Here is a 24,789-nt window from a genome sequence, read left to right on the forward strand (position 1 = left end):
TAAACGCCTTATGGCAGTCCAATCCCTAACAAGTACCTAGTGATGATCTGCAGTCTGGACTCCATGTCTTTTCTGTAGCCAAGAATCACAGAATACCTGGTAGGCACCTCTAATCTCAGAGAATAGCTCCTAATTTGGGCATGATAACTGGACCTCTTCAGCTTCTCACTCAGCTTATCTGTGCCTGAACTCTTGTGTTGTGTTTTCATGTTCTTTTTAAAATTATAATTTAATTATGGCATTTTCAAGCATCATTTGTTTTCCTTGATCGACTTTCTCTCCTTCCTGCTCACTCTGCCCACCTTGTATCGTTCTGTTTCCCTTTCTTTTTTCATGTCGTGCTCTATTGCCCATCATCCTTCCTGATAAAGCCTCTTTCCCACATCAAGGTTCTCTTTCTTGCTTATGCTCACACTCACAGATATATATATATATATAAATATTCTCTCTTTCATATATATGCATATATATATTCATGTGCATGTGTGTGGATCCACATATGAGATAGGACACAGGTTGTCTATGGCTGTACAACACTGTAAATGCACTTAATGACACTGAATTGAACTGTAAACTTACAAATGACTACAATGGAGAACTTTATGTGATTCATGTTTTACCTCAAACAAAAGCAAACAAGCTCTCCTGCACATATCCATCCTGGGGAGATGAAAGAGAGAGAGAGCACTTTGAATGTTTCCTAGCTATGTGCCTCTTTGGTGAGGTGGTGTCGGGCTACATCAGACAAAGGCTTTGGAGACTGTAGCTTGTGGCCTAGAGGCCTGAAAGGAGACTATCACATCTGAGCAGGGAGAAAGAGAAACCTGAAGGTACACAGATGACACCCTGCAATATAGACAGAGGGAGACACCAGAACTGGGTGGGGAGACTTGAGACGGCAGATGCTGAACCCCTGTATATAGTCTACACTCGAACCTCACCCAGTATGAGAGGAGAGAGTGAAGAAATTCTCAATGCATTCTTTGCTGCTATATCTTTAGTGGCTGTGCATTATACAGATCTCTTGACTATACACAGTCCCCCGAGACATGCCAAGTGACAGAAAAAAACACTACAAGAAACCCCTCAAAATGATATATGAAGTTTCTGGATTCCATAAAGCCACATCTGATAAGGACTTGAAGTATTTAGTGTGGCTATTAAAAGAGAATTCCAGTGTTCAAACACCTTTATACTTCAAATTCTATCTACTAAAATACATTCGACGTTGACCTTCCTCTTCATCCTGTCGACTAAGCTTTTTCCTTTGTGTGCTGTCTTGCAATTTTGTGATCAGAAGTGATCTCGATGTCATATTCCCTTAATAAAAGTGAACCTAGGTGCCTTTTGTTTTCTGTTTCACCCAGCCAAGCCTGTGTAGGCAACCCTGTTCTCAGTCCCAGAGTTTGTTCATATTAACCATGGAAGGGTGGTCTACTGCCCAAAATGACACCTACAAGAGCAGTACACTTTCCATAATCACTTCCTATGTGCTCTCCACTTGCTCTCATATCATGTCATTGCTGTAAACTATCTCCATTTCCATATTGAACAGTAACAGAAGGACTGTTTTTCCTTTTGATCTAGCATACGGACACATTATTATTACCTGGTTCTCAAGGAACATCTCACTGTACATGATAGTAAAATGGAGTTGAAAGTAAACAAATCTATGTAAAATGATCAACATTTTCACAGATACTAGTCTGTCTTTGTGTTTTCTCCTGTTTTCTTGTCTCTTCTTAAGTAGAAAGGGACAGTAGACTAAAGAATGTACCATATTGATCTGGTATATAGTCCTATATTGATGTATTCCTATTAATCTTCTAAGGTAATGATGAGGCACTTTAAGGATAAATGCATTGAGTGTTGACCAATGAGCATGAACTTATACTATAAATGTGTCCCTTCATGGTTCACATTTATTAAATCCTATATAAATAACTCAATGGGAATGCTGAATACTGCAATATAATAGATCCCCAAGTGGTTAAGGAAGAAGCAGCATGGATGATTTAAGGTTAATTTTAAGATTCTGACTTAACACATAACTTAGTTCTGCCAAGAAACATGCTTTGCGACACCCATGTAAGGATAAAAATATATATGCACACATACATGTGACAATCATTTTTGTTTCCATATCTCTTTTAGAACTAGCTCTGAACCATTTCTGCAACCAGCTACATCTGTCACTTTTTCTCCACTATAAAAAAGCAAAATTGATGGATTTATGTCGCTGCACAGTCAAGTGAAAGAAAACTTAATATGAAGCAGTTAAAAGTAATTCACCCTCAATTCAGTGTCCCCCGCTTTGTCTTCAATTTTGCATTTATATGTTAAATGAAAGATTTGCTGCTTAACTCTTCCTTTTTCTATAATGTCTAAGAATAGGAGATGATATGACACAGTCAGTATTGGATATAACTTCATCTCCTAAATTTAAACTGCTTGAGTTACGTCCTCTGATACTTAAGGGAACCAGAGAGTCTTACGCTTTGCTGATTTATAAGAAAGCTTGAGAAGTACCCTCAACATTTTCCTCCTTTATATATCTAAAGAGCGCATTATTACTGAATTGATTCTACTTCTTGTTCATGATTCAGGTTCATTGTTGATCCATGTTCAATATTCTTTTAATTCTCACTGATTCTCTTATCATATAATCATAAAACTGTGTAACCATAAAATCATATAATGGGCATATATGGTCTTCGTGGCTACAATGTATGTTTTCTGTATTTGTGTAATGTGTAATCTGAAAAAATAAGACAGCTATAGGAGGTGGGACAGAAAATGAAGCTTTACCCTTTATTTTTCAGTAAATGACTTGGGTTTTCTAGAGGGAAAGAACACACTGTTAAATATCAGCTTATAAAATAAAATTAGTGATTAATGTAACACCTCCAGGTAAAGTTATTGCTTTCACAAATCAGAACTTCTGGAAATGTAGAATGTTGGGCTTGAATATTTATTTGAAATCAAGGCTGAGTAAGTCATGGCTGTTTTATCTACATGTAAGCATGGCACACTTTAATAGACGGAGCAGATGAACAGGAGGTGAGGAATACTTTGCTAATTTGTCCTTAAGTGTGTTTGTATTTCAACTTGCATGACCTTAACTGCAGTATGAGAAACTTGAATGAGAAATAGAGGAATTTGGACATGATCAAGAACCAACAGATAGAAATGTAAGTCATCTTACAGATGCATTACATGAAATTATAATGACCTCCTATGTAATTTTCTAGAATTAAAGATACCATTATACTGTCACTAGCCATATTTTCATACGTGCCCCATTAACTCATATTCTTTACATATAGTTATTTGCAAACATAGCTGTGTTAAGATATTATGGGAGGTGTGATATGTTTAAACAATGCTGGATTTAGGTGGATTTTACATTTTGAGTCCTGTTATTGATGAACAAACTGAGTGATGGAAGAACCAATAAAGCAAGGAGTCAGTGTCAGGGTCCCCATATTAATAGCAGCTGAGACCGAGGTTAGAGCAAATATTTTAAAAGAAACAATGCATATGCAATGACCTTGAAAGGCTATGGAAGGTTTTCAGAGAGCAGCAGCTATCTCCATTTATTTTTCCATTACACTCTTGTATTAATCTTCTAGGACTACTATGAAAAAAAATACTGCATCACTTGCAAGGTGGTTTCAACCCTAGAAGCTTATTTTCTCATTTCTTGGAGCTAGAAGCCCATGAAGACATGTTGCCTTTTTTTTTTTTTTTGTCTCATGGGACCTTGATCACTGCTCATCAGATCTTCAACGGGCCTTTTCCCTGTGTACATAAGCAGCACTTGGTGTCTTTCTCTGCACCTCCATCTCCTTTTCTTGTAAATACTCCATTCAGATTATATTACGGTCTACCCTCGTAGATTAATTTTAATTTACCCTGTTAAGAGTCCTGTCTCCCAAAGTGGTCACCTTCTGAGGTACTGAAGCTGGGATTCAACATGTGGCTATTTGAGTGGGGAGATGCATGCCAAATCATAGTAACCCCCACCCCTTGGAGGATAATGATAATGCAGAACAGTGCAGACTCTGTACCTAGAGAAAACGTCTCTTGTTCTGGAACAAGCCCTGCTTCTTGCTCTCTCACTTCTGTACAATAGATTCTTTTCATGTCTCTCCATCACAGTACTGGACATCTTTTCACACGCCACCACCTACTCTAGGGGCATTTGTCATTAATCTGACTGCAACTGGTCTCTTCATTGGTTCCATTAGGCTTTTTTTGTTTCATTAGTTTAGAACATTATTCCAAATTCTATATTCTATCAAATTTGAGTAATGCCTGTTTGAGCATTCATTCCACAGGAGTTTTTTAATAGATGTGAGTCTAGTCTTATTTTTAATGCCTTTCATACAATGATGCTAAACATGCTGTGTTGACTCATTAAAACTTAATGATGTTAATGAATTCATTATAGCTTTCCCTCAATTTCGTGAGTGTTTTTCTTAATCTTTTTAATTTTCTCAAAGCACGACATGCCATTAAAATCTCCAATAACTCACACTCCACTTTTAATGACTGCCCTATTTATCATATGCCAAGGATATTTAAGCATATTTTTTGGTATTAGTTAAATAGAATAAAAGAGAGAAAGAGTGAGTGATCAAAAGAGGAAAAGGCTAAAAAATTAAGAATGAATTAATTCTCTGATGACTCATTAATCCATTACCAACCAATTTATATAGAGACATCACCTTAACCTGAAGGTACACATTCTTTTGAGCTGGAAAAACATCACTTGTGTGAATCAACCACATGCTGACCTATAAGTGAGTTTCAACAAATTTCAAAGGATTGGTAGCATATAACTCAAGTTCATCAGTTACAAAGAAATTAAGTCAGGTATGGATAGTAAAAACAGAAGAAAGAACAATCTATTTGGAAACTAAAAAACAAAGTTAGGTAACATGAGGAAGAGACACATTCTTAAAGTAGATACCAGAGCGCACTTAAAAGTGAATGATTATATACATAACATATAATTATATATACATATTGTGTATACAGTATATACAATATTTTATATATATGTGCTGTGTGATGCAGGCTAAAGCAATTTCAGGAGACAACTTGTAATTTTAACTATTTAAACTACCACAAGTCAAAAATTAGTAAGCTAAGTATGACAATAGCAAAAAGCTAAAACCAAATTAAGTAGAAAGGCAAAAATATTAAATATACATAATTCATTAGGGAAATAAAAAATAAGATATAATATCAACAAATTTAATATGATTTTGAAAATAATGAAATTGATAGAACTGTGAAGAATAGATAACAAAATAGTACAAATGAAAAAAGCCTAAGGATAAAAATATCTAATATCATAGATGCTGAAAAGATTAGATAACAAATGAAAAACTTATTTAATTTGAAAGTTTAGATGGAGTACCTGAACATACAGAACATTATAGTTAGTCAAAACATCAGAGGAAAATAGGAAGAACAACTTCAAAAGCACGATAAAATTAAATGAGAAAATAATTCTGAAAGATATGCTCACACGTTATCAAAATTAATGAATTTAACACAAAATTAAAAAAAAAAAACCAAATGTATACCTGATCTAAATGAGTTCTTCCAGAATACAAAAGAGATGGGTGCTGAGTAAGCACAGCACCCATCTAGGATTGATGTAATGAAGGAAAATTATTGATCAATTTTACTTACAGGCATCCATTGTAGGGAAATACTTGAGACAAAAATCTGCTTAGGTTTATAACAGCTAATGTATTGTGACCAAATTGATTTTATCTCAGCATGATACAATTGGCTGCTGGGTTATTTTTCCATGGGAGGTTAACAAAATGTTTATTCACCACAGATAAAACAGACTCTGAAAAGACAAACAAATGATTCCATCCCAGTTCAGTTTTCCGAACTAATGAGTTTCCTGGACTCACTAGAGCATCGGTGGTTCAAAGGAGCTGCACCATCTAGAAGATCTCAATGGGCTTTAAGAGCAGCTATAGCACGAGGAAGGTCCTACTGGTGTTAACTGGGGAGGGAATGTCTATTAAGAATCTATACCAGGAGAATAAAAGAAAGTGGTAGGTGAAGGATTCCCTAACACTTGTATTTTCTGTCTTGGGCATAGTAAGAGGTTAGAGCTCAAAATAACAACAACAACAAAAGCAATATTCTTATTTTTATGTGGAACGCTGATTTCCCTAAAGAGGTTTGAATAAAGAAGTGTGGGGGAGGGGGGCGCTGTTGAATTAGTCTTTAGAAACAACTACAAAAGGAGTTGGAACACAAGAGTGATATGTAAGCACTTTCATAGGTTGGTCTTAGAGAAAACGGATGATGCCATTTCTTGGAAAATAATGAAAGAGTGCTCAGTTCTCTCATCTCCCTCTAAGATATAAAGAAGAAGACAAGAAAATCGGATCTTATAATGGAAAATTATTTGTCCTTTATAGTGTCCTGTGTAGACTTCTCACAGAGTTTGCTATTGTTGTTGTTTGGATTTGTTTTCCCTCATGGCGGGTTAAAAAGAAGAGACCTTCCAATGTTTCTAATATTTGACAACCCATCCAGGAGGCTAGTCATTGAACTCCTCCATATCTGTCTCCACAGATACTAAATTTATCTTGAGCAGGCTTTGGCTCTAAATTGAGAACATATGGAAAACGGTGCTATTTAAGAAGAGCAAAAATGACAGAATTTCATCCTGGCATGAGTGTTCTTCATTAAGAGTATTTATTGTGTTAATACTGTTCTATGTCATCCTGTGCCAAGGACAAATGACTGCTGGCCCATGTAAGTCCAGAAAAGACAGACTATAATAACATTAATTTGGGGCTGGAGATAGTAATAAAATAAAATATAGAAGAAGGATCGGGAAAAAGGTAGGAGAAATAAAGATCTGTGTTTACCTAGACAGTTATATTCAGTAAGACTAGATCCCAGTGGGCAGTGATAGAGAAAGGATACATAGGAATCTGTCTATTTAAAGTTGCTTTAGCCTAGCAAGCAGGAAAATGGGAAGAATAATAATACCAAAATGTCCACTTTAAAATATTGATGATTAAAATACCAAAAAATAAATAAATAAAACTACAGAAATATATCTGAGAAGGAATAAGAATGACATATGGATCTGTGTTCACTTATTGCCACCTGGCTTAATAGTTACCACAGCAGGAAAATGTATGATAGAAGATAATTTATATGTCAAAAGGACACCCGATTACAAGCTATACAATTTGATTTTACATCTAGCATTTCATTCTTTCTGTGAGTGACCTTGAAGAAGCTACTTCATGGTTCTTGGTTTTCAAGTGGCAGTGCGTAGACTCCATCAATATCTCTGATTTGACCTTTTTTTATTTTATTTTTTTTAATCTGTAATTTATTGGATAGCTTTTTTTTTTATTTATTTTGCAATACAATTCACTTCTACATATCAGCCACAGATTCCCTTGTTCTCCCCCCTCCCGTCCCCCTCACCTTCCCCCCAACTCCCCCCCCCCATTCCCATCTCCTCCAGGGCAAAGCCTTCCCCACAGACTGAGGTCAACCTGGTAGACTCAGTCCAGGTAGGTCTAGTCCCCTCCTCCCAGGCCGAGCCAAACAATCCTGCATAGGTCCCAGGTTTCAAACAGCCAACTCATGCAATGAGCACAAGATCTGGTCCCACTGCCTGGATGCCTCCCAAACAGATCAAGCCAATCAACTGTCTCACCCATTCGGAGGGCCTGATCCAGTGGGGACCCCTCAGCCATTGGTTCACAGTTCATGTGTTTCCATTCATTTGGCTATTTGTCCCTGTGCTTTATCCAACCTTGGTCTCAACAATTCTCGCTCATATAAACCCTCCTCATTCTCACTAATTGGACTGCCAGAGATCCACCCGGGGCCTAGTCATGGATCTCTGCATCCAGATCCCTCAGTAGTTGGATGAGGTTTCTAGCACAACAATTAGGGTGTTCGGCCATCCCATCACCAGAGTAGGTCAGTTCGGGCTGTCTCTCGACCATTGCCAGCAATCTGTTGTGTGGGTATCTTTGTGGATTTCTGTGGGCAATCTTACCAAAAGCAATCTACAGATTCAATGCAATCCCCATCAAAATACCACACAATTCTTCACAGACCTGGAAAAAATAATACTCAACTTCATATGGAAAAACAAAAAACCCAGGATAGCCAAAGGAATCCTGTACAATAACACAACTTCTGGAGGCATCACGATCCCTGACTTCAAGCTCTACTATAGAGCTACAGTAATAAAAACAGCTTGGTACTGGCATAAAAACCGACATGTGGACCAATGGAATGGAATTGAAGACCCTGACATTAATCCGCACACCTATGAACATATAATTTTTGACAAAGAAGCCAAAAGTGCACAATGGAAAAAAGAAAGCATCTTCAACAAATGGTGCTGGCAAAACTGGATATCAACATGTAGAAGGCTGCAAATAGATCCATATCTATCACCGTGCACAAAACTTAAGTCCAAGTGGATCAAGGACCTCAACATAAATCCAGCTACTCTGAACCTGCTAGAAGAGAAGGTAGGAAGTAGTCTTGAACGCATTGGCATAGGAGATCACTTCCTAAATAGGACACCAGTAGCACAGACTCTGAGAGAAACAATCAATCAATGGGACCTCTTGAAACTGAGAAGCTTTTGTAGAGCAAAGGACACGGTCAACAAGGCAAAGCGACAGCCTACAGAATGGGAAAAGATCTTCACCAACCCCACATCTGACAGAGGACTGATATCCAGAATATATAAGGAATTCAAGAAATTAGACATCAAAATGCCCAACAGTCCAATTAAGAAATGGGCTATAGAACTAAACAGAGAATTCTCAACAGAGGAAACTCAAATGGCCGAAAGACATTTAAGGAACTGCTCAACATCCCTAATCATCAGGGAAATGCAAATCAAAACAACTCTGAGATACCACCTTACGCCTGTCAGAATGGCTAAGATCAAAAACACTGAAGACACCTTATGCTGGAGAGGATGTGGAGCTAGGGGAACTCTCCTCCACTGCTGGTGGGAATGCAAGCTTGTACAACCACTTTGGAAATCAATATGGCGCTTTCTGATTTGACCTTTAACTTTCAACCTTTCAAAACATTCTTACAGTCTTTCAATGTAGAGGAATTAAAATAAATCTTTAGTTGAATGCAAATCATAGTCATTTGACATCTCTAACTTCTGGTAAAAATGCACAACTCTTTTTTGATGTCGACATATAACTGACATAAGAAAAATTATGTTTCAATGTAATGAGATTGAGAACAGTGAAAGTTTACAATAAAATCAAATGTGACTTATTTTTCCCATAAACTTAACTTTAATAAGTCCTGAATGTATATGCATGAGATATTTTTATTAAATTCTTAAGCACTGTGAATTAAAAGTTAAGACAGAGATAAATTCTATTGCACACTAATTAGTGTCAACTTTTTTCACAAGGTATCTCAGAAATAATTAAAAAGTAAATTCACCCATGATAACAATTGTGCTCTCTCTAAGTTTTCTTACAATTGAGGAAGACACTAAGAAATATCCCATCTTTTACTGATAGCTTAGGGATTAATATCGCTCTTTGTTCAATGTATAATGATACCAAACCTTTACAAATCAGATCAGAAAAGATTTCAAAGCATCAGGCTGAATCACCAGGAAATAAAAATGAGAGATAGTATGTTTTAGTGTACAACTTACACTCTCATTTGTAGATAGACCTAATGATATTTTCTTGTTTTATATTTTATTCATGTCAACAGACTGGCACTATTATTTTTGGTAGCAAAGTGTAACCAGCAACACTGATGCTCCACTACCACAGCTTGTGCATTGCAAACACATTCCTCTGAATTTCCTTGTGTTCTCATGACCTTTCATTTGTTTACCAGACTTTGGCACAGTTCAATTCTGTTTTTTTTTTCTTAAGAAGCTGCACAAGGTTCTAGAACACAGGGTCCTAGAAATGTTTCTACTGGATAATTTATCTGATTGTTTTTGATGTCTAACTTAACAACAAAACTATATCAATAGTTATTTGATAGAATCACATGTACAAGATAGCCTAGAACTTCTTACCTGATAGAGACAATTAAAATTTTCTGAGAATCAAGATTAATAAATTTTCTAAGAGATTAAGACTAGGTAGTTAAATGAACACTTAAAAAAAAGAACTTTCAGCAATGTTTGTAAAGATACTTGGCCTTCTGTTCTTTTGGCTATTCTGATCCTAATTTTACATTTTGCATTGGCTTCACCTCAAAGATGTTGAAATAATTATAATAATATTTTTGACTCATCAAAATGTAAATTCACCTTTCCTTTTGTAGATTATTAATCTACAAAAAGAAAGTGGAAAAAATTTTAGGGTTTAATATTGATCAAATCCTCATGGACATTTGGGATTTTAATATAATCTTATTTCTTTATGTCCTCCTTGATTTCAAAGACAGGGAAAACTGCTGACTTTTTAGACTTTTTCTTTTTACAAGGAACATGTTATATGCTTGTTAGATGTTTAATGTATGAAATAGTTATCTCGAAAACTTTAAACCTCTCTCTCTTTCTCCTAGAGAGAGATTTCCTTAGTAGAGAAAAGGCTTAAACTTCCATTCTACACAGACTGGACCCATTCAGAAATGGCATCAGAACTGAACTGAGGAAGCAACTCTAAACTTCCAGCATTGGTCTCTTAGGAAAATTTACACCAGGGATCTGCAATTTGCAGAAAGGCCACAGAATGACATACTGCTGTTCACACTGAGCATCTCCTCCTCAGTCAATGGGATGACTTCTTTCTGATAGGTTCTGGCAAATTCCAAGCGGTGTTCTCAATCAAGGAACAATCTGGAAGTCTAAACTTATTTCCCAAACAGTGTTCACTCTTCATCTCTTCATAACTAAGATACTAATGGGTCATATTGAGTTAGTAAAATTTCAACACGCTGTAGAAAATAATCTTTAACAGGTAGAATAGATAAGGTTACTGGTTTCTGCCCCATAGTAGGTAATTCTATCCAAAGAGTTGTCAACTTTGTTTGTATTTTGAAACATGTGTACAGGATAGAGAAACTTTTTATTTCATGATCCAAGTAACATTTTCAGTAGCACTGCCTAACAGAACACACACTATGTTTAATTCATAGTGTGTTGTGCTGATCAATAGCAATCCATTATTTATAGCAGTTTTGACATGGAGGGAAAGAGCAAGAGGATTTCGTACCTCAGAAGAGGAACAGGAAAACATTGCTTTCCTTGTGCTTTACTGAAAAGTCTTTTGCAAAGATACAACTAAATATGGCATCCCTTGGCTAATGGCATGCGCTTCACTCCATATCATCTGGATGTTCTGCTCCACAACCAAACACTTCAGTGTACTAGCAATGATATTGAAATGTCATTTTGCATTGGAATGCAATAGCAAGAGTTTACCATGTGTTCAAGAGTTAAACTAATACACCGTCCCAGGATCACAGGTCTTTGTCCCACATTGCTATCCACCCTATCTTCTTAACATGGAGACCAACAACTTTCAGTCATCAGTCTGCACTGTCCTCACCTTACATTTTCTTCTCTGGAAGTGATAAGCTTAGAATTGTCGTTTTATCAGGAAGTATCTCTGTATTGTCACTGTCACATAATCATATCTCCCAGATCTCAGCTATTCCATTCTATCTTGCTTATTAAACTTCCTGTTATAAAGAAATAACCCTTTCCTGTATGGAAGACAGGGACTTGGGCTAGATAAGACAAAGATTGTACTAAGGAAAAATTTTATGCCTATACATGTAATGTATTCTTGTTATTAAATGTTTATCATTGTTTTCTTTCTCAGTCTAATGCTCTAATGAGAAGAACTGGACACACAGAAAACACAGAATTCCTCTTCATGTTATTTTCTTAAGCACATTGAAGCCAACATCGCTCTTCTTCAAAGCATCCATACCTGTTGAAAGAAAGAAATTTCTGGAACTTGAAGTCTTGTTTAGAATAGTCCCCTTACAGTATCTTTGGTTCTCCCTAACTTTTACTTTCTTTTTCTAACAGGGTTTCTAACAGGAAGTTACAGCTTGTAACGGAAAGAAGCAGGGAGAAGGGCATATGCATGGCCACAGGAAAGAGGCATTCACATCCTTCTGACGTTCCCATCAGCGTTTAGATCTGTGGTGGTTTGATGCTCAGAGTGTCACATTTTGTCATGGTGGTTCCTTTAGAATGCTAGTTCTCCTCAGAAGAGAAAACACAAAGTTTGTGAATTCACTTCGTCTTGCTTTTACTCATGTTAAAAACCTTTATGTTATACTATTTCTTTCATTATTTTTGTTATACCACTTTCAAAAAAGAAAAAAAAATCTAAAAACATTCCAGAAATTTTAAATTTTATGGCTTTTAATTTCCTTGATTTTAATTTGATAAAAATTCAATAGTGATATTTCCTTTTCTTTCCTTGGTGTCTTTAAAATGTGAATGGATGGTGCACATCACCATAGGTGTATGCAAATTTCATCTAATGTCCTTTGTACTTTATGATACAGAAACCACTGGTCTAGTGGAAGAAATCCCATTTAGTATCTACTTAGCTGCAGCCAGTTCTGCCGCTTTAGGAAATGACAGAATTTCATGGACCACTATATTTCTTCACACTAAAAAACAAAACAAAACTCTCTCCCCCCCCACCCTGAGGCATTTCAGAAATGTATTGGGTTATTGAGCATTTACAGTTCAGGAAGCTGTAAAGAGAAAACTGTAAGCAATGGCTGAATTTACTCATGCAGACATTCATTTTTTGATCTGTTCCTCTCTTAATCTTTGACTTTGATAAAAACAAATTATTCATTTTGATTCTGGCCACACTTCCATTTGTCACCTCATACTGAGTCTGTTACCAGCGTGAGCAGCTGAAAGAGCTGTTCCCTTTGCTTGGGCTGTCCCTTTACTTGGCTCATCTTACCGATTATCTCTCAAGGATAAGTGGCACTGAGTGATGAAATGCTGCTCAGCAGCATTGTTCCCAAGTCTGGTACTCCTGAGACTCTTCTGTTTTCTGCCGTCACACTGGCCATGACTCAGAGAGAACACAAAACGAAATCTATTCTGCAATTTGTTCACTTTTTTAAATTGAGACAAAGTTGTTGAAGGAATGTGTTTTTAAATGTATATGGGTGATTACATTTGATAAAATGTTTTATTTGTTTTCATAAAGATTAAGATTTCTATGAATTCATAGCACAAAAACTGTCCAAGCCCAAGGCAGAGTAAATCCCAACATGGCAATGGGAGCTGGGCAAGAAATCCCACCCCTAGCCATGGAGCCAATGACAGTTGTTAGCTGCCTAAAGAGGGAGAGACATCTCCCCCAGGGTGTAGCCCCTCAGGTAAGTTGACAACACTCCAGTGGAAGACCATACATTCAACAATATTTGGGCAGTACAAATTGGTCTTGAAGAGTTTTGATTTTTTTTGTTTGTTTTTAGAACACAAAGTGGGGTATTAGGAAAGGGGATGGGTGGGAAAAAAAGGACTGTGCATCTGGGAAGAATTGTTGGGGGTAAAGGGTATATTTGATAAAAACATATTATGTGAAAATCAAATAACTCATAACAATTTTAAATAAAGATTAAGATTTCCTTCTCTCTCATTCAGCTACCATAAGATAAATACTCTTATCAGTTCTCAAACATTTTTCTGGGAAACTAAGACAAACACATTCAATATTACAAGAATCATTTGTACCTTGCTTCTTGTTTTGGTTAGTTTTCATTACAGTTCTAATGTCCTTGTTTTATTTCTGTGTCTATAGTAATCAATACTATAAGTTAAGTCATGAAGAAGAGGTCCTCTTTATACTATTTCTAATTTTGGTAAGCTAGCCAAATAATCTTATTTTGAACAAAGCAACTAACATGCCAGTATGCTATATCCTGATAGACCTAATATGTCAGTATAAAATATCCTAATAGACCTAACATGCCAGTATACCATATCCTAATAGACCTAACATGCCAGTATACCATATCTTAATAGACCTAACATGCCAGTATACTATATCCTGATAGACCTAACATGCCAGTATACTATATCCTGATAGACCTAACATTCCAGTATGATTTATCCTGATAGACCTAACAGGGCTGTAAACTACATCCTGATGTATCTAACATGCTAGTATTCTACATCCTGATAGACCTAACATTCCAGTATGATATATCCTGATAAACCTAACATGCCAGTATACTACATCTTGATAAACATAAAATGCCTATATGCTATATCCTGAAAGCTGCATTAGTGAGACACCACATGCATTTTAACTTGCATGTTTAATTTATGGACTAAATTCAGTTTGTTAAAATGTCTTTAACGAGGGCAGGAGAATGGCACAAAACAGTTTAGAGCTCTTGCATCTCTTATAGAGGACCAGAGTTTGTTTTGATCCCTGTCAATCACATAAAATAAGGGCATGATGGCATGTATTTGTAGTTAATGCTGGGGACGTGAAGACAGGCAGATATCTGTGGCTCACTGACCAGTTAGTCTAGATAATCAGTGAACTCAAGGTGCCAGTGAGAGATCCTGTCCCAAAAAATAAGGCAGATAGCTCCTGATGAAGTGTATTCAAGGTTGACCTCCACATGTGTATTGCAAATGCATACAAATGTACTCACAGATCTGAACACACATACATACACATACAAACATACAAAAATATTTTTAAATACAATACAACAAAATAAACAGACATGTGAAAGTCATAGGGCACTGACTGCAATGGGAAATGCTTTACCTACCTTTCTGTAAAGTGGATTAAAGAACATAGAATGCAGTTAAAAAAAAAGTTCCCTGCTACAGAAATAAGTAGAAATAATAATTAAACCACATTTAGTTTACCTTGGTGTCATTGGATTTGAAAGTTTCTCTTTTTTATAGCCAATTTTTCAGAACAACTGACTGGTTGTTTTTATTTTTCTTCTTTAGGTACAAATCAGAACTTCTTGGGTCAGTAGAAAAGATTGAAATCTCAGCCCTTGCCAACCATGAGTCATGGGCAGATGAGCTTGTGTGCACTGAATTGAACAGCTTAGTCATAAAAGACAGTCAGTGTCCATATTAATATTCTGAGAAGTCCTGGGGTGGGCAATTGTATGAGTCTGTGAGAAAGACCCTTGAGATGCCTCAAGGTGTAAATTAACTTGCAACCTATCTGTTACTTCCTTAGAGTTTGTACAATAAAAATAATAATAGTAATAATTTAGTTAGGCATCAGGGACCCTGTAATTCTCCAAGCAAAGCCATACTAGGAACTTCCAGTACTTTATAATCTGCTTTATAAGGACCATAGCATGTCTCCTTAATCTATCAGGGGTGTTATAGGTGTGGTTGTGCAACATATCAGAGACTAGGAAATCTCCTACCAGACTTTAAAGAAACAACTTCACATACAAGCTGCCCACAAAATGTGTCCTCTTTCTGGAAATCCATTTGATAGGACTTGGTGCTTTATGCATTTGGCATTGACTATTGCTAGGTAAATAACAGAAGAATAGATATTCTGATTAGTCACATGTTTGATATGTAATAAATATTTATTAAGTGTTAGTGTTTGTTGATTGTGGTATTTTTTCTTGAATGAACAAGTAGAAGTTTATTCATCATTTCCCCAGGGAAGTGTTTCAAGAATTGTAATTGGAGTCTCACATAGATAGGTTGATATTTTGTTGGGGATGCTGTGATTGTGTTGCTCTGATTGATTGATAAATAAAATGCTGATTGGCCAGTAGCCAGGCAGGAAGTATAGTAGTGTAGGCAGGATAAAGAGAGAGGAGAATTCTGGGAGGTAGAAGGCCGCTGCAGCCATGAGAAGCAAGATGTAAGGTACCAGTAAGCCAAAAGCCATGTGGCAACTTATAGATTAATAGAAATGGGTTAATTTAAGATATAAGAACTAGATAGCAAGAAGCCTGAGCCATTAGGTCAAACAGTTTAAATAATATAAGCATCTCTGTGTTTATTTGGGTCTGAGTGCCTGCAGGTCTGAGCAGGCCTGGAGATAACTCCAGTTGCAATATCTCATTCAATGGAGAATGGAATCTTGGATAAAATCCACTGACATCCTCACACTAGTAGAGAATCCCACTTCTATGTGTTGTCTCTTCTTTGTGCCATGGACATAAAAATAGTTACCTTGCTACAAAATACTGAATTAAATAGTCATGCTTGTTTCAGTCATAATATGTGTGTACATGTGTGTGGTGGCCAGAGGTTGTTATTGGGGGCTTTCTTCAATTCCCATTTACCATATATTTAAAATAGGGTCTTTCCCTGAACTTGTACCTTGCCATGTTGGCTAGAAGGGCTGACCATTCAGCCCCCAGGAATCTCCTCCTCTCCCTGTCCTTCCCGTTTTCCCAGTGCTGGGGTTTCCCATGGGAGCTACCATACCTGACTTTTTCATGTAGACACGGGAATCAATTTCAGGTCCCCATGCTTATGCTACAAGCATAGTGACTGAGTCCCCAGCCCTTGTTCTGGTTATCGTTATATTTGCATTTATTAAATTTTCCGAGGCAATGTGCTATGCCTGACTTGGGGCAGGAAGAAGGAAGAACAACCAGAATGGACTTGGTGCTCAGTCTCAAGTGTGTAACAGGGACTAAAGCAACCTGGAAGGCAGTCTTCAATGCGAGGCCAAGCACACTGTCGTTGGGTAAACCAGTTGCTGTAACTTTGCATATTCGTATATGACAGCTGATTCTGAAAATCAATTAATAATTTACCATTCAGAATCACCTCCATTTTCTATGAACATACATCCTTTTAAGTGTAGAGGTGGGATTTTTATCCCTAAACCCCAAGTGCTTTTGTATAATTTATGTATTTCAATAACATAGTAATGAAAATTTGTCACAAAGCCATTTAAATTTGGTATAATATGTCAAGCTACCAATATGAATATTTAAAATTCTTAATAACACATTGTTGCTATTCTCTTCTTGAGGAAAAAAAATGGCCACACAAAGGTATGATGACTTTAACTTGCTTTTAGTCATCTAAATATTTATAATTTCTGAACCTATATGAATCTATATTAAAGAAAAATCTAGAATTCTTCTCCCTTTTATACAGTCAGTTAAATGACTCATATGGCAAGTACTTTACTAGTGGAACACAAGCTTGTACATTTTGTTCTTAATTTCCAAATTAATTTAATATTCAGGAAAACTATGCAAGTATTTAATCTGTTTAGGAATACTTGGAATAACTCCAAGCATGCAGCAATACATAGTTTAGACAACATGTACCCAAATAAAATCTTGCATTGTAAAGCCTGATATTTTAACATTACTACTGCTTCCAAATTAGTGTATACAATCTAAAACTAAACCCACATCACAAAATAAGCTCACTTATTTACATAAATATACAGTGTAGTATATCATTTCCCTCGTTATTGTCACAAACACAGCCTCCCACTAGTAACATCTGCTTATAAAGCATGCGAGGCTTGTACATCATTAGATGCCTTCACATTTTACATACAGAGGGAGGAATAACCTATATTTAAACTGACTGATTCTTAAAAGATAATACACTAGAAAGTATTGGGGACTCAGAATACAGGTATTTTAATTTACTAATCATATTCAAATTCATTGTTGTATAACGTAATAATTTAGTGATTTTGGGTGGAAAATTTCAAATTTGGGGTGGAAAAATTATCTGAAACAGGTTATGTTTTGTATTTTAGTATTTCTCCTAGAATGCGTTGTTGAATGGTTTTATCAGATGTGTGCCTGAAGCATTCTGGAGGTTCTGGGCTGCTTTCTTGTCTAAGCTCCATTTCAGAGGTCTTCCTCACCGCAGATGTACTCCATGAAACTCCCACTGAGTTTTTGACAAAGTTTAACCAAGCAATAATAACACTGCTTTAAATATTTTGAAAACTGCCAACTTAGTTTTCCTCTTAAAGATTTCATTTCTATAGACAATTCAAAATGCCTATTTTTCAGTTATTTCCAGTTCAGTAAGTATATGTTGAGAATGCCCTAGATTCTTAGAACAGTGTTAGGAATTGGGAAGAGAAAAATTGCAAATAAAGAAATGCAACAGTAAAAGAAAATAATTACTCCTTTATGTGACTGTAATTCCCACACACAGTTGGAACATGTGTAGATATTTTTGAAGTGTTTTTTGTTTGCCTGGAGCTACTTCCTCTGTTACAGAGCCCAGTCTTTTCTGATGCCTCCAGCTCAACTGCCATCATTGGAATCATTCTCAGCTTTGTGTTCCACTGTTTGATTTATAAGTCTTGCTGATTTTATGCATATTCTTTTGCTCATTTGTTTCTCTTACTTTGTTCATTAGGTACTTGTTTTTAATCTATCAAGCTGAGTTGGTGAGAGGAACATCAAGAAATGTGCAATTTTGAAAATATACACAGAAAGGCCTATTCTCACATTTTTATGGGTTAGACATCTGAATAGAATTCCACAACTGCAAAAGGTCCTTGTAAATATATCTGAATACTCTGTAGTTTATGCTTACACTATTAACAAAGGAAATGGAAAGGTTACCAAATCACTTTTGTTTGTAAGTCACATGAAGATCTTTACTCAAATCATAAAGCCATCGAAGTGGTAAACATTTGACCTAAAGCCCAACTTTTACAAGTCTTCAAGATGTTGTCATTAAAGCTTGGTCTAGAAACCAGGCATTTAGACTTTCTGTTACTATAGTTAGAAATTTACCTAAGTGGAGGTGGGTTTTCTAAGATGACAAATACAGGATGTTGAGTAGAAACACAGTTATTTTTAAAAATGAACCTTAAAAACTGATATAATTTTGAGACAACATGTGTGTCCATGCCTTTCTCTAGTATAGACTGTTACTGGGGCTAGAGTTGCAGGCATTTGAGATTTGCTTGTGTTAAATGTTTTCTGGGATTCGAACTTCACTTCTCACTATTATGCATCAAATACTCTTCGTTAAGAAACTTGAGCCATTTCTCCAGTCCCCCTCAGACTTTGTGAAGCATAAAAAACTACCAAACAGGCTGACAATGGTTGTTCAGGTAATAGAGTATTTGTCTACCATGTGTGAGCCCTGAAGTTGAAACCTAGGGTTTGATTCTGAGCACTGTGTAGAAACTGAGCATTCTTTTTTTTTTTTTTTTTTTTTTGGTTTTTTGAGACAGGGTTTCTCTGTGTAGCTTTGCGCCTTTCCTGGAACTCACTTGGTAGCCCAGGCTGGCCTCGAACTCACAGAGATCCGCCTGGCTCTGCCTCCCGAGTGCTGGGATTAAAGGCGTGTGCCACCACCGCTTGGCGAGCATTCTTGTATACATCTGTATTCCCAAAATTCAGGAGACTGAGCCAAGAGGATCAACAGTTAGTTCAACAGCATCCTTAGCTGCTTAACAAGTTTGAGGACAGCTTGGGCTACATGAGATCCTGTCTCAAAAAATACAGACATGGATTCAAATAATGCCAGTTACTGCGTGGCTTTTCTAAATATTAACAAAAATTTATTTGCAGTCTTTATTCTCTGAATGGCGTATGATAGGGTCTATGTAGATATGTATGCTAGTAGTAGCCATTACATCATCTTCAACAAACTTACTGCAGTTTGGGGAAGTAAAATATAAACATCAAATAGCGGTGGCGGGGGGGGGGGGGAAGCATAATATTCAGCAGCCGAGTAAGACTGTAAATGTGGTTTTAAAATAGTAATTTAGTAATGGTAGCCTCAAATCAGTCAGATTTCTCAGAAAAAGGTTTGTACAAGAGAACCCAGTTCTTAGACCAATATAATATTAGAAGTAGGGGCAGAGTGATCTTCAATATGAGAGGCTGTCATGTTGTTCTCTGAGTAAATTTGCTTATATTCTCATGCTTCTGTAGTTGGTTGATTTTTTTTTTTTTTTTTACTCTTTACTGTTTGAGGGCCTGCCACCCAGCTCCCAAATAAACACACGGAAATTTAATCTTTCTTATGAATGTCCGGCCTTAGCTTGCCTTGTTTCTAGCCAGCTTTTCTTAAATTATCCCATTATCTTAAATTGCCTTTGGGCTTTGATCTTTCTCTATTTCTGTCTGTCTTTTCTTTCCTTCTTATTCTGTGTCTGGCTGTGTGGCTGGATGGCTGGACCACGGCATCCTCCTCCCCCTTCTTATGTTCCTCTGTCTCTCTCCCGAGATTTCTTCTCCTATTTCTTCTCTCTACCTGTCAGCCCCACCTAGCCTTTCTCCTGCCTAGCTACTGGCATTCAGCTCTTTATTAGACCAATCAGCTGTTTTAAATGGGCCAAGTAACACAGCTTCACAGAGTTAAACAAATGCAGCATAAAAGATTGCAACACATCTTTGCATCATTAAACAAATGTTCCACAGCATAAATAAACGTAACACACCTTGGCCTAACATTCCACAACATGCTTCCTTCTAAAACATGAAAAAGGAAAAGAAAGAGCATGGAGAGAGAGAGAGGAAAAGAGACATTCTGATGTTGTGGCTTGAGTCCATAAGCCTTCCATCAGAATCATGTGTTGGAAAAGTCTGGTAGGAGCTAAAATGTGTAACAATAACACCAAGATCCACACACCAGCAAAATGACAACACTGGCACAAGAAGCCCTCTTTTAAATTGTTGGTCAAAGTTGTTCAAAACATGATAGGCTAGTGAGGAAGTCATGGATCTTGGAGGAGATCCTAAAACCACACTACTACTAAACCAGCATAATCTCTATCGACATTCTCAACATTTGTCCTTATACCCAAAGATACGTGTAACCCTCATCCATCATCATGGAAACTTCTCTTTGCAACAGATGAAGGCCATTATAGAAAAACCACAACGAATCAAAATGCAGAGTTGTAGAGTCCAATCCCAACAGACACATGCGCAACATCTCCTACACCAAAGGCTCAAGGATCATCATGAAAGAGGGGATGGGAAGATTGTAAAATCTAGACAAACAGGAAGTTTGCTGTAATATTGTGGCACTTAGGAATGTCAGAGAAGCTATACTCATGAACTCTCCCAAATATGAGTGTCTAAACATGACTTGAGCAAGGATGACACCAACAGACATCATAAAATAGAAGGGGGAAGCTTTACTGGATCACACAGATCTTCCCTTCCAAACTTCCTAACCCTAAATCATTGTTTGATCCTAGCCCTCAAATCCAGCAGGCATTCCTTAGGAACCCACAGGCCACTCCAGCCAGAAGGCCCACTGTGGGTGGTACCATTCTCTGCGTTTGGACTCTGAGAGTGGAGTTTAATAAGCCAAGTAGTAAGCAAGCATGCATTTGTTTCTCTCTGCTCTTGACTGTGGATGTGATGTGATTACCGTGACTTCCCTGCTACAGTAGTGAAACTTAATTGTTAAAATAAACTCTTTCTCCCCAAGTTGCTTAATGTTGGTATTTTATCACTGTAACAGAGATAAAACTAGGATGAAACATAAGATAGAGAAATCTCTTACATAGCTCAAGATTATCCTCCTAGGTAAGAAATTGCACTATAATTTCCCACTCAGTAACATGTCTTCTTGTCTCATCCTTAATACTGTACTGATGAGGGTTTGTAGTTTGCTAAGTTGTAACTAGACAATATCTTCTCCTTTCTCAGCTCCTATTGCATACTATTCTTTTTAACAAATGATCACAGAGAGAGTATGTCTTGCATAAGGACCGGACTTAAACACAGCTAGCAGACCCTTTCACATATATGTTTTTGTTGGGCTACCTTCAGAGCACGCGTACAAATAAGGAAGTCACAAATTAAAAGTGCCAGGATTTCTCCCGCACCACACACTGCCTTGCTTATTTCTCATTACACATGCATTTTTGCCAATATTTTGAAAAATACGCCTTCATGGGAGGAAATACAAGATCCAACAAAGTACTTAAATAAAAGGAACAAGTGAAGTGAAAGCATTCGTTCTTCATCCTAAATTCACCTGAATGACAGGCTCGCAGTGATTAGGATTCTGAAAGTCCCGGATAACAATTTGTTGATTACGGCTGTGAGTTTCCTGAAATAAAACCAAATATTTATAAATTCATTTTAGAGAAGTCAAACGTTTTTACATATATCATATCAACATACAGTTAGAGATGAATTTGACTCTTCTTGTCTCCCAGACTAAGATACACACAAAGCAGCGAAGTAAGTGTAGAAAGATGAATTTGCCCAGGAAGAGAAACTGTCGTTGCCTTACCCTTCACCCCTCTTCCAACTATGCTGTAAAGATTAATGAGCTTTACTTAAGGATTTAACACACGAAAGAATATTATCAGCTTTAGATGTGTATGTCCTTTACTGATAGCTTTAGAGTGTCACTTTCTGCATCAAACATATAAGGAAAGTGAATTTCTTTGTGAGTGTGGATGAAGGATGAGTTGGCAGGAGGAGCTGAATCTGGTTCAGCAGTCTTGTCTTGGTAGTTAGCCACAGAACAGGCTCTCAGACATCCATTATTTGGGTGTTTGCAATGATAGGACTTTTAAATTGAAGGAGAAAAGTAAACTTCAACAGAGGAAAAATGATAATGGCAAACTCATCTTCGATATTTTTCCTGTATGTGGCTTAATTTATCATCCTCAAAACAAGTATCCTAATAATTTTAAATATCATTTAAAATTAAAAATGAGAAAAAAACTCACCAAAGTTATTTTTATCATTAAAACTAAAGAAATTTTATACATTATTTAAAATGGAGTATTTTAAACCATGCTCAGTTGTGAGGTTGAAACACGGCAGCTATGGTATAAACTCACAGTAATAGAAAATATTTCTCAAAATTTTTCAGAAACTTTCTTTTGAGGTGGGGGAGCGGTTCGAGACAGGGTTTCTCTGAGTGGCTTTGGAGCCTGTCCTGGAACTCACTTTGTAGACCGGGCTGGCCTCAAACTCATAGAGATCCGCCTGCCTCTGCCTCCAGAGTGCTGGGATTAAAGGCATGCGCCATCACTGCCTGGCTAGAAACTTTTATCCACCCTTCAAACCACCTCCCTAATTATTTTTATGCACATTTCAGAATCCTTTCAAATGTGTACTGCACTGTGATTACCCTTGTGTGGTATTTTAATACATGTCACTTAATGGATAAACAGACAAAAGCACATCGTTGTATTTTGTGCTTTGCTTTGGGTTTTTATTGAAAAAGTACCCCTTTGTTTTGAAGTCAAGCCCAATGAAGGGAGAAGAAGAATTTCTGGATGTTGCAGACATTAGTAACATACTATTTTCTTAACTGTGGTCAAGACCATAACTGTAGACTCAGTACATAGATTTCAAAAGTAAAATTGGCAGCACTTCAGTACCTAAGGAGAGAGGAATCACAATAGCCACCAAGTATAGATATCCAAATGGGAACAAGAGATGAAGTTAATTTCATGCTTATTCTGAAAATAAAATCTGCCTAGTCAGAAAACAAACTCAAATGGAATAAAGGCAGCTAGAGTGGCACTGCATTTTCCAAATATACTGCTTTTCTATTAGTCTCTGTCAAATGTTGGGCATTTGATGTCTAGGACATTCATTTATTCATCACTGATGAATTAAAAATAAAGTTTTTTTTTTATTTGGAGCAAACAGAAAAGAAAAAGTTTGCATATTCTTTTTAGTATCTTATCAGAGCAAGGACTGATGATTTGGGGATTGAGATAGCAGCCATTCTGAATTACTTAGAAAAGATTAATAAATAAAATAGTAAACACTAGACTCTGTGCCCAGGTCATTAGGCAAAAACCTCAAATAATAAATGAGGCTGTGACAAACAGCACATCAAAAAACTGAGTGTGCTTCCAGTCATCAGTATGTTGACACCCTAAGGAGCCACTAACAATGCCTGTATCATTGACTTCCTTTGTGGTACTTGCCTGGGACGTTAATCTTCTCCGATTTTATTTTAGTATATTTGGAAATACTTTTACTATGAGATCTATTGTATCTCATGGGTTGTTATTAAAATATAAAGCTATATATAAACATTTTGAACAAAATATTTTTGTTCATTGTTCCTCTGGCCTTAGAGTATATACATCTACATTTACTTTCCTTCATGCGAATGTTTCAGAAGCCTAAGAAAGAAAAACAGGAAGAGCGAAGAGAAGAAAGCCAGGCACAATGCCACAAACCTGTTGTCCCAGCACACAGGAGGCCAAGGCAGGGCCTGTCCATGAGTTTGAGGCCTGCTTGGGCTATACAGCAGGGCTTTGTCTCAAAAAAGATGAATAAGAAGGAGGAAGAGGAGGAGAAAGGGGAAGGGGAGGAAGAGAAACATGGAGAAGAAAGAGCACGGAGGAATACTTGATAAAACAAATGAACATCAACTTTTTTTTTTTCCATCAAAATAGGGGAAACTACTTTCTGAAAGACAACATGTTGAAAAGCGCTTTCCAAGCTTATTTGGAACACCAGCCTGTCCCAATGTGCCCCACAGAAAAACAAGTAGATGATGGCACTTGGCACATCTACCTTGTTTCCACTAAGTGATGGAATGTTTGCCATAATACCTGCTTGCTAATGGAAAAACAGCAAGCGCAAAAGCAATGGGCAGCAATAAGTATCCAGTTCATTAGGTAAAATCTCAGAACATTAAACGAAGCTGTGACAAATAGCACATCTTACAATCATCAGTTTGTTGATCATACCCTAAGGACCCACTAACAGTGCCTAAAGTAATAGCACAGAAAGCAGCAGTACTAGAAGACTGAACAGATTGCAGGGCTGAGTTACCAGCATGAGGAGCCAACAGTGTAG

Source organism: Peromyscus californicus, unplaced genomic scaffold (genome assembly GCF_007827085.1).
Source record: "Peromyscus californicus insignis strain IS unplaced genomic scaffold, ASM782708v3 Scaffold_16__1_contigs__length_79575227, whole genome shotgun sequence".
Lineage (NCBI taxonomy): Eukaryota > Metazoa > Chordata > Mammalia > Rodentia > Cricetidae > Peromyscus > Peromyscus californicus.